This window comes from Centruroides sculpturatus, unplaced genomic scaffold, assembly GCF_000671375.1.
Source record: "Centruroides sculpturatus isolate CEXI.00-Female unplaced genomic scaffold, Cexi_2.0 scaffold722, whole genome shotgun sequence".
Classification (NCBI taxonomy): Eukaryota; Metazoa; Arthropoda; class Arachnida; order Scorpiones; family Buthidae; genus Centruroides; species Centruroides sculpturatus.
In genome coordinates, this window is record NW_019384969.1 from 178,635 (window position 1) to 190,427 (window position 11,793).

The 11,793-nt window shown below is 26.6% G+C and overlaps 1 protein-coding gene across 3 annotated transcripts in view; it reads right to left on the reverse strand.

Moving 5' to 3' along the window:
• Positions 1 to 7,055, reverse strand: part of LOC111632561 — a 35,757-nt gene extending 28,702 nt beyond the window's left edge. The window contains exon 1 of one of the 3 annotated variants that reach the window (XM_023377026.1): positions 6,782 to 7,055. The gene's annotated coding sequence lies outside the window, so the exon portion shown is untranslated. Of the gene's footprint in view, positions 1 to 2,123; positions 2,687 to 6,233; positions 6,326 to 6,781 lie in introns of those variants that run through there. The other 2 variants (XM_023377027.1, XM_023377028.1) reach the window with 2 other exon arrangements.
• Positions 7,056 to 11,793: the final 4,738 nt, after the last annotated feature.

Genomic DNA, 11,793 nt, shown 5'->3' on the forward strand with positions numbered 1-11,793 from the left:
TGTATATTTGTAAGTAATAAAATACTGTAGAAATAAAATAAAATATAAACAATTAAATTTATTTAATTTTTAAAAAATATTACTAATATAAAAATTTCCTCGAACAATAAAATTAATATAAAATAATTTATTTATTTTGTAAGACGAAACAAAGGGAAGTTATTGACTTTTGAACCTTCTCCAATTACTAAATGACATGTGAAGATTCTATCATACATAATGATTAAAGAATTAAAGAAGATATCTAAGTAAATTCTTTTAATATAAATACAATATAAATTTAAAAAAATAATTAGATAATTAATTATATTTTCTATAATTTAAACACATTAAATTTCTCCCAAATCTAATCATTTTTGTGTTAATTTAATCATTTCTTTTAAGTGACAAATGATTGATGTTTTATATATTAAACAATTCATTTTGCTTAAGTAATGATTATTTTATGAAATTTCGAAATAATTTCGTGCCTAAAAGCGGTAATTGTTCAATGGAATTATTTACCCCTCTTAAAATTAGTACTGTTAAATCCAATTTCATAGTTGATGCAGTTTACAATTAATGAAACTGCTTAAAAATGATATGTTGGGTTGAGAAAGTGCTCCTAAATTTAATGAATTTGTTAAATTTTAGAGAATTTTCACAGATAAAAGGTGTAAGTTTTCGATGGAATTTATTCTAGCAAAATTAATGTTGCTGATTTTAATGCTAACAGATTTAATTTCTTAGTTAAACTATTTTCGTAGTTTTATTATTGAAAAGTTCTTTAAGTCAAGCCGTTATTCATTAAATCATAATTAAAATACTAAATAAATAATTTATTTATTAACTATTATAAATTTTCATTCCAATTAAGTGATCATTTTTGCAGAATGAAATATAGGCTACAGATACCATGCCCAAGTCACTAAATCGTGATTATGCATAATTACGTCAATTTTTGACCACCCTGTACATTTCATTCCACAAAGAACATCACTTAATTGGAATTAAAATCTGTAATACAGTAATTAAAAAAATTATCCAAAAATCAGTTAACCGAAACATAAAAACGCAATTAACTGGGTTAAATGACCTTTGGGCCATCTTGTATTCTATATGTGACTTGGAAGAATAAGGACCAATGTCAGGGATATTCGCCTTTGACATTGGCCCTTATCCTTCAAGTCGCAGACATAAATCTAAATTTTGTTTTACTTAAATATTTATATTTTTATTTATTATTTAAAAACAAAATGAATCAGTAATAAACATCGAGGATATCGCAAAGAATCATTTTGCAAATACAGTATTATTAATTTTTTTTCCGAGAAGAATTACAAAGAAGTAGCCTTTGGAATGACTTGTGTACATTCAAAGTACGAAAGTGTTACTTCTCTCCAATTGATAATTACTTGGAATCTGGTTGGATATTTATTATCTTTTATTATAAAACTAAGCCCCCTTTCTATCTACTTTATTCTAATATAGCTATATATAGAAAACGCTGATACTAATATTTTAATTTATTTCATATCTTATAAACTAAATTAAAAACAAATACATAAAATAATATTAATTTATGAGAATAAAATTAAATTATTTTTGCATTTAAGAGCTTAAAAAATGCACAAAAATATTCTCTGAAAAAATGCAGAGGATTAAAGATGCTGAAGATAAAAGATGCTAATGAAGTAAAATTATTGCAGCAAAAATTGATATTATTATTATTTTTTTTTTTTGGTAAAAATTAATATTTTTAAAGAGAATTTAATAATGTATAATAAATGNAATAACCTCATTAGATTGAATTTGATATTAAGAATTGATGTAATTGTGTTTAAAATTTGTTTTAAATTTTTTTAACGTTATCAGCGTATAATTTTTTATAAAATAATTATTATTATAATAATTGTTCATATTCTGAAGATAAATATCTGGAGAATTTATTACATTTTCATATAATATAATCAAAGTGTGACGAAAATACAAACGATAAAGTTCATAAAGGCGAATCTCTCGTTAATGGTATCAAAACTTTGGCAGATAATTTTATAAATTCAGAATTATAAATAAATTTTAGATAAACGGAGAAGAAAATTAGTCACTTAAAAATAGTCATTTGGAAGAAATTTATAAATTACCTTAAAAAATTCAAATTCATCCATTCGACGTGAAGAACATGGAGGAAGATGAAGACGTTTTGACTTCGTTTAGATGAAGAAAAAGAGGATCAAAAAGCGAAAAATCCATGGAGTGGTAAAGAAAATGACATTCTATTGAATAGAATGTTTGCTTTTGTTCTTCCCACTTCCTCGATATAACGTTTTATCTTATATTTATTCGTTTCTAAACTTAGTTTTTACTTTAACGACTTTGACCAGATTCAAAGATAAAAAGTTTATATTGATTTCGTCAATCGACGTATATCACCTGTACTGATGACTTGTATATTATTTGCCATGTAAATATTGTAAATATAATAATAATAATAATATAAAACAAAATGAAATTTGATCCCTTGTCCAATTTAATTTGTAACGATAATCAAGGTTGGAGAATTACGATATCGTCTTTCCTCAATACTTCCCCCTTCTCTTTTTAAGAAAAGAATTTTTCTTGTAAGAAACTATAATTTATTTTGTAAATAAAATATTTCCATATTCCTCTGCTTTATACCCTACGTCATCTATATACTACATAACACTATTTCATACAATATGTAGATAATAAATGTATATTTCCTACATTATATATTCTTATATTCTATACCTTACACCATATAAATATACTGTAGAAAATATAGAACTAGGATATTATTTTAATATCTCTATATTTCTTATACTTATAATATAATAAAGTATATAGGAAAGAATATTATCACTCTCTTTCCTATATTCTTCCTATACTGCAACTAATGATCTTGTAAGAATGTCACGACTCAAGTTTTTAAAAATAGCAATATTTTTCTAATTTACAGTATAAAAAATATTCATAGAATTTAATTTTAAAAAATATTAAAATTATTAATATTTATATAATTATTTACTTAATTTAAATTTAATTTGAATGACCCCAAGTTGAGTTGTGCTGTAGAATTAAGCATGCTACAATATTAAGAATGGTTAATTGTGCTTGATGTATTTAAGAGATATAATAGGGAGGAAATGGTACGATTTGAAGTATTTTTAATATATGTGATCTGAAAATAACTTCATTGCTGCACGACCAGATGATCTAAAAATAAATTCGTCCCAAATTGATTATTACGTGACGTTTGCCACATTATCCACCCTACAAAAAAGTGGTAAATTCGGGTTTACAACTGAATTTAAATGATCGTTTCGTTAAAAAATAAAATGGCTTAATTGTAAGAAATGTAATAATAATATTTAATATATCTATTTTTAAAATAATTAATTTTCTTTCGTTCTAAATTTCATAAATGATATAATTTATTGCAGTTATGACAAATTGGTGTGTAGTAACTACGTTATTGTATCGTAACGTAGATTTATATAAAGATTTAAAGATTAATTTTATCGTTCTATTATCAGATAAAATTATATTAAAGAAAATAAAAATTAGAGAAGATTCCTGTTATTTAGATAAAATTGAATTATAGGCTATATATTAATTGAAATCTTTATTTAAATATATGAAATCATTTCAACTTGCTGGCTGAATTAGGTAATATAATATGTTAATGTTAATTACATAATTGGAATTAAGAATTTAAGAAACTAAAGATGAAAAATTTTAAAGGTTTAAGAGCCTCAAGAGACTCTTAAACCTTTAAAATTACTCGCTGAACCTGAACCTGAACAGTCAAATTGGAGGCCTTTCAGTTTTAGGTCCATATAAAATAATCTCTTGTAGGGTCTAGTTGAAAGTACCATTAGATAACGGCATAAAACTAGAATTATGCGGCACAAAATATCACGAGGGATTTAAAAACTTTCCAAATCACAATAATTCACACTTAAATTGTTTAGAAATATTTTGAAACGCAAATATTAATGTAGATGAAATCAATTTACTACATTTTATTATCAATTAAGTAACAAAAATTGGTATTTAACAATTCAGAAAATTACAGTTAATTTAGGAAAATTAAAAATAATTCATATTTAAAAATCCAACATCTTCGTCTATATTAATTTATAACTTTATAAATATATTTTTTAATAATTTGTACTAATATAAGCAAGTAATAATAAATTTGGAACTCCATATTATAATTTTACTGATGAACAGCATTCATTAAAAATTCAATTAAGAAACTATTTCACCAAATAATGTAATTTCGATAATTTTCAAGGATTAAATAATAGTGTGTTACTAATAAATATATTGATAATAATAATAAACGTAATTTACTGACAAATATTTATTAGCAACATAAACCATTATTTAATCCTTAAAAATTACAGATATTACATTATTTGATGAAATAATTTTTAGAAAAATTATTTATTCTACAATAAATGAATTGCACGATTGCAGATCTGAAATAGTATCGCAATTATAAATAAATGTAACCACTCCGGAGTAATTTACATTCCTCTGAATAAACTCCTTCTTACTCTAGACAAATAATTGTCTAGGTTACTGGAATCATTCCTACTTTTGATATTTTAAGCAGTATTCATGAGACTAAAGGATAATGGATGAGTCAAAATTGGTGTTACAAATAAAAATCCAACCTTTACACTTAAACAAACGATGACATTGTTTGGCAAAAGAAAGTCGGTTAGTTGCGGTTACTATGACTAAAACTAACAAAACAATATGTAAATTACTTGGAAATGTGTTATTCTGAAACTTAATACTTCAAGTTGTTCCAAAAAGTTCGAATTTCCAAACTCTGCACTCACCCATGCAGTGAGAATTTAAAGAAGGGTTCCCCGAACATAGAGAAGCCAGAATTTATTCTTTATGTAAAGTATATGATAAAAAAGTGAATTCGTGACTACTCCAAGCCTTTTCATCTATCTCAGGTTCTGGCCTTATCAACTTTAAGAGTCTCAAATAAATGGATTAGAGTTCTTAAACTGGGGATATCCAAGGACTTACTCTATTCCCCAGCTTATGAAACCCAAACAGTAATAATTTTACAATATATTAAATTCCATTTATAAATATTTTTCGAAAGGTCTCCAAATTAATTGGCGATTAGGATCACAAGAAACGTTCATTAATCACTGTATTCACGTTATACACTAACAAAAATTAATGTATTTGCATAATCGATTTAAATTTAAATAAATCAAATTACATGACGTATAACGAGATAAAATTTCGATTAATTTTTTAGATATTTTAAATATGTAGAAATTTAACTTATTAAATGCCTAAACTATGCCACCTGTAATACCGAGAAGAGCGTGGAAGGTACAGTATAGGCATTATATACTCAAGTGATGACGTTAAGCACGTTGAAATTATATATAGTATACATTAAATTATATTTTAAAATATTTAAAACCTATTATATTTTCTTACTTTACCATTACATACAAATGTACTGTACGTTTAACAAAAAGGTTATTTAATTACACATACATCGAGGAAGAAGAGTGAAGTGAATAACTGATTATACAAGTTATTATATAACACTTTAATTCATTACACGCCTTGTTTACGAATTTTAAGAATATATTGACTTATACAAAATAAAAGTTTAATTTCCTCATGAATTTATATAATTAAATTGCGAAGAAAATAAGGAAAAATAAATTAACTTAATTTATGTATTTCCTGTTGAATAAAATTAATAAAAATCATTACTTTAACATAAAATATGAAAACAAATTGGTAAGTAATTATTTTTAAATTCGATTTTTTAAAATAATTATTTTATTTTAAAAAATTTTATACAAGTGATAAAGTTGAGGAAAATTACTTATTTTAGAATTCTAAATATTTTCCTTAATTTCATCACCTAGAATATTATTAAAATAATAATAAAATATAGGAAGTAGTGAATAAATTATGCAAATTATTCTTATATTTATGTAAAACTAAAGTAAATAATAATTAATTTCATATTATTAAAGTGACTTTGATGAGATTGCAAGAGAAACAAATCAGGAGAAAATATTTTAGATTTCAAGATACTCTTTCCATAAATTCATTATTAAAATAATGATAAAATATAGAAAAATAATTAATAAAAATTATGCAAATTATCCTTCTATTTACACAAAATTAAAGTGAAAGAGAATTAATTTTATATAATTGAAGTGACTTACTTTGATGTGATTGTAAGACAAGCAAATCAACTTCTGTCTAACAGCATTGAAAAGGAAGAAAACATAAAAGATCTAGCAATTATTTTGTTCTTTTTTTTGCGTAAAGAAAGGTTAACGAAATGACGTCAAATTAAAGTAAACTTATCAAGCAATTGAGTGTAATTATATATTTTTAAAAAAGCAGACAGATGCAACAATATCTCGGAATTTTATTAATTAAAATTTTCATTTTAATTATCATTACTTCGAAATTTAAAAAAAAAATGAACAATCAGCCTGTTTGTTCGTAAATTTATTTTATAATTATGTAATATAATATTTATAATTTAAGCAATCTTCTCACTCCACCCTTTAATATATACTACAGTATAATGATTATAACACATACCAAAGGGGTGGGGATGTATTATATATTTATAGCATAAACTCGTTCTTTATATAAGTGTAAATTTTTATATAAATAATAACAAAAAAAAACTAACAAATTTTTGACCTATTAATTAAAATTGTAACGTTCAAAAATAAATTATTTATGCACTTATACTTACAATTTCTTGATTAGGTTACTGGTTACAACCTATATATATATATATATATAAGTTACGAACAATATAATAATGTATTATCTGTTGTTTAAAGATTTATATTAACATATGCCAAAGATTTTGATTGGATAAAATTCAATTTTGACTGTTTTATCGCTGGAATATTTAAAGAGATAACGAAGAACGACACGTTGTTATATAGTGAAAGACTTTAATCACGTGTAAATAGTAGAAAAATGGCGCAAGCGTGTTGAATGTAAACGTTGAACATCTCAAGGCTAACGAGTTATAGTGTTACTCCTAGACCTGTTTAGTGAATTCGTAAACAACCATATTCATCATCACTACACGTAGCATACGTGTGGCATACGACGACTTTCTTTATAACTAATGTATGTAAATATGCCCTCGTCAGCTGTTACGAACGTCTCGTGTGTCTTCATTAACATTGGACTAGTGGCCTGGAAATTTTTTTAATTTAAAAAAATAAAATATAGGTCGTCCCGAAATGTTTACACTCTTTTAAGTTTACATAATATTTAACAAAGATGGATGCTCCGCTTCTAAAATTTGTAGAAAAGATTATTTAAAAGTTTCATTTTAAGCAGACAAATGTTGTGTCTGTTTGTGTAATTTACTGGAAACTAAACAAAAATTTTGTATCCATGTTTGTCTATTCGTAATATATTTTTTTTTTTAACTAAAACTGTTTTTTTTTTTTAATTGGAGGATGGGCGATAAACGGAGCTTTAGTCAACATATGTAAAGGCCTCTTATGTAATATAGCCTAGTTGTTAAAGTGTCGTCCTAAGTTATAAAATATACGAGGCCTTTCTTCACTATCAAATAATAAATTTAAAAAACGCGAAACCCTAAACTTTAGCCTCATAACGTGAGGCTACAGTACAATCTTGCTTGGTTTAGATTATGTATAAATTCTGGTTTTAGGTTTACTGTATAAGTTTTAAACTTATTTGGAATTTTAATTACAGTATTTTGCATATTTTAAAATGTAATTTATGTAAATTCTTATTTTAAGAGTTATGTAATCAAAGAAATGTTCCAAAAATGTGTAATTTCGTAAAGAAAGTTTCAAAAAATTGTTAACAAATCTCTAATTTCAAAGTTATTTCTTTCTAAATAAACGAATTTTTTTAAATAAAATTTGATATTTTAATATTCAAAATAGTGCGTTTTTTTAATTGTAAAGATAAATTATTCTTGAATCATTACTGAAATTTTCATTTTATAAATTTTATTCCTATGAATGTATTATTTTGCATGTTTTGAATATTTGAAAGTATAGTCATGATAGGTTTTGTATTCATTTGCTCAGTCTTTTTGACTGTTTGAAAAACTTATTAGTTAAAATATTGATATTTGTGTTCGCTTTGTCTCCGTACATATGTTTTTTTGGTTGTTTGTAGGACTTCGTTGATCCGTTTGTCTATTCGAAAGATTTTTAAAAACTATAGACAAGGTTTTAGATCGAAAAGAATGTAGGAATCATTCACTTCCTCTTACATAAAATTAAAAATATATATATTTCCCCATATGTTGCTATGCAGTTCCACTTTTTATGTTTACAAATTTATTGATGTAATCAGACTCCATCTTGTATAAATAATATTTTCAATTTACAATATTACTGTTTTTATATAAGACTTACAATTCAATTTGGAAACAACTCGTAAATCACGCAAGAGAAACCAGAGATTTCCGGGTATACAAATCATTATACTCAGAAAAATCATTAATTCTAACTAGAAAAAAAGAGACTTTACTGTAATTCGAATTTGCAGACTTTATAGCTCTATTTTATATACAGAAATCCTTATATATCGCTCTATTGTATATATTGATAGAAACCATTATATATGACTCTGTTCTACGTATAAAAGTTCTTTATATATGGCTTATTTTATTTGTACAGAAACTCGCTTTATATACCTCTATTTACGTTCAAAATTCTATATATAGCTCTATTTTATATATCGAAATTCTAATTTTCCTGTCTAAAAATGTTGAAATGAATTTAAAAAAAAAACTAAAATTTGTAATCAAATTTTTAATTGTTATTCTGTTTTAATGATTTTTTTAAACGTGTTACTTAATATATTATAAATCAAAATATAATTTACAATGTGGCACGTCACATATACTGTAGGCCTATATAAAATTATATGTTTACGAAAATCACAAATAAACACGATTAGTTTATAATAGATAGTATCAATTTCTCGATACTACATTTGTATTACACATATATTTGCATCACGATTTTTTTGGTTGGTATAGTGGTCTAATTTCGGAAATAGCACGTAAACAACTTATTTGTAAACTGTGATAAAATTTTGACACTCTACAGAGATAGGAAAAAATTCGATGAATTTTTGATATACGAAACTTTTTATATTAAGTTTTATTGGTTGTGGGGTATTTTTTAAAGATTGCTTAAACATACTAATTGGTTTCTAGTTGCATCATCTGCAAACTAGTCAACGTTGCCTCAAAATACATCTTTAATCGAGACAATGCTTTTCCGTATCATGCAGAATATTTTTTCTTCACAAATTTACGAAGAAAATCGATTTTTCCAATATTTTGTTCACACTTTGTTATTGGTTATCGACACATAATAATAAAGCGTGTCTTACCGGAAACAGTCGCTTGCTTATTTATGAAAGAGATACGAAACTAGTAATTCGAGTCAAAGTCATTACTAACGAAACAAAAATCATAGCTACCTTTCTCGTTCGTCTTATATTATGAAATCCTTTGACTTATTCCTATGGCTTCAATGCAAAAAAACATATTCGAACATTTACCTTGAGTGCTCAGTTAATGCGGGGCACTAGCACATTAAGGTTATATTTCATCCATTATAGGGAGACCAGACAGTAATGGGAGTGTCTAATCTCGGGTTAAGAAGGTAGCAGCATGAACGTGATGGTGCACGTGATGCAAAAGTGAATGATCTCGCTGAGCGATTTATGCCACGTGACATTCCAACATATTTGTATCGAATAACTCGATGACCGATGGCCAAGACGGTAAAGACATCCGCCTACTGCTCTGGGAACCCGGGATCGAATCCGGGCGAGTAAACCTAGGAATTTTTCATGGGCGGTCTATTCTGACTATGTTGGACTTCGTCGCTCTCCAGCTGTCCCCGTTATAAGCCTGGCCGAATCTACGAAGTGTATGATTAAAAAGGCTTCTCAGTGTCCAAAGGACGAAAAGTAGAATATACATATAAACATAAAATACAACGTTCACATATATAATCTTTTATATTAAGTTTGAATCTACTTTCGCATCTGACTCATTTACCTTCTAATTGAGACTAAACTGAGACCTTAATTCAAAAATAGAACAAATTGATATTCTCACAAGAAATAATTGTTTTAATGAAATACGTAGTATATCACTTCTGAATACTTAAACTATCAATAATATATCAATAAATTCATCCCAACTTTATATATTTTTTTTTCTTGTGGATCCGTATTCTTTATCAATGTAAAGTTATTGTGTTATTGCACTTTTTATACTTTTAGTAATACACGTAAGAAGTCTTATGGCGCTGCTCAGCACTATATTTCGTATCGCCCGTAAGGTCGTTATAGCATCCCGGTTGAAAACCACTGCTATAACTACCTTACCGAAAAATGATCTTTAGCAAAAAAGTAGATTAAATATTCATGGAAAAAGTAGATAAACCTATAAAGGTTTGGGATCGATAGTTTTCAATAAAAAAGTGCCTAGGTATTGATGATGAGAAAGTATAGATTAGAAACTCTCAAAGAAGTTCCCAGTGGATTATCTTCTTTATAGCTTCGGGTCCAGCTCACGGTCACCTTAGCTATGTTTGAACGTACTGTGCATCTGAATGGGCACTAAGCTGAGTTTGGCTGGTCGGAAAAATATACTTTGCGCCACCTTTTTAAAGAAATGCTGTAGATCAGAGATGGTTATACTTCCGTACCCGAAAGCTTCTCTAGCTATGTTGCTCCCAACTGTAGGCTATATCTTGTATATCTTACAGACATGGAGGCACATGTTTTTCCGATCAGCCCAGTCCGATTAGTCCAGTCATTTTTCCGATAAAGTGAAGATCTAATAATCTCTCCTTTCCTCATGGTATCTTTGTATGCCTATCATTTTTCAAGTAGGGGAAATACGTACAAAATGACATACGGTTTTATTTTAGGTTCATAACTCTTTATTGGTAAATCACAGCACTGTCATATTTTACACCAATCATCTTTGGTTCTTTACCTATGAAATATACTAAACATTTACAATATTAAAATAATAGAAAAAAAATATTGTTAGTTTAATTCAGATCATCCAAAATCCATTTTGTCCATATACTATGGACAAAATGACATACACGTAAAAACTATAAAATTACTGACAAAGTTCACAGATGAAACGCTTGGCTCTTTTAGAAATGTCAGCGCAAGATGCGTGAATCCAACGGAAACAATTTAAGCACCGTAACCAGTCTTCTCCAGGCTTAGATCGGGAAAAAAGATCATTGCAATATATGCATGGACAGTCTTCTTCATCATCAAGAGAGTTATCAGGAAAATTTTCTTCTTCAAGTAACTTTTTAGTAATGTTTCGTCTCCTTTTCTCTGGCGGAGCTTCGGACTTATTTTTTGATTTAATTGCCTTCATATTAGGAGTAGAAGTTAAAACTAAAGAGGTTTGTCGAGTCACGTGATTCGTTGCAAGTTTTTGTTATGTGAAAGATAATAAGTTTATAAATAATATGTAAGAAAGGAAATAAAGTTCTGTACTAAAATTTCTTTTAAACAATAATGAAAGACTTTTTTCGGAAGCCATTTTTTATAATTAATAAAACGTTAAGAGGTTAAGGTAAGTTCCTTGACTAAGCTCTTATGGACTAAATGACAGGTATGTCATTATGTCCGTTGCCTATGTATGTCGTTTTGTCCATATAACGTTATAAAAAAACAAAATTATAAAATAAATACAAAGATGAT